The sequence below is a fragment of the Penaeus monodon genome, chromosome 19 (genome assembly GCF_015228065.2).
Source record: "Penaeus monodon isolate SGIC_2016 chromosome 19, NSTDA_Pmon_1, whole genome shotgun sequence".
Classification (NCBI taxonomy): Eukaryota; Metazoa; Arthropoda; class Malacostraca; order Decapoda; family Penaeidae; genus Penaeus; species Penaeus monodon.
The window spans coordinates 27487880-27488391 of record NC_051404.1 but is presented as its reverse complement, the minus strand read 5'-3'; positions in this window follow the sequence as shown (position 1 = coordinate 27488391).

Genomic DNA, 512 nt, shown 5'->3' with positions numbered 1-512 from the left:
TCCTGTCTTTGGGGTTTCCAAAAGGCCCAATTACGAGAAGGGTGAAATTGTGCGTGATCCTCCGCCTGTCCATGGACGTTCACACACACACGCACGCACATTTACTCGTTGACACTCAATGTGTGTGTGTGAGTGTGAGAGTAACTTTTAAAAAACCTTATTTTGTTTTTGTTTTGTTTTTTATAATAAACACGTATTAGGTTAATGATGAGGGGTTCATAAAGAATAACACTATTATGTGGTCGGTGGACTAATATGTTGGAGAACTAATGATCCACTTCCAGCTATTTTTGCAGGCAATGAGGGCCTGTAGTCAATGATCAAATAAATTTGTTTCAAAATGTGCAGTTATTTTCACTATGAAATACATCTTGAAGTCAGGCTGAACCCAAAATTGTGGGAGTATGAATGTAACTGAATCAAAATGGAAGGCTAGGAACAGGTCTGAGTGAGTAATGGTTTTAGGGTTTAAAGGAAAAGTCCGGTCTTTTAAAAACCATGTTATTTGGTTG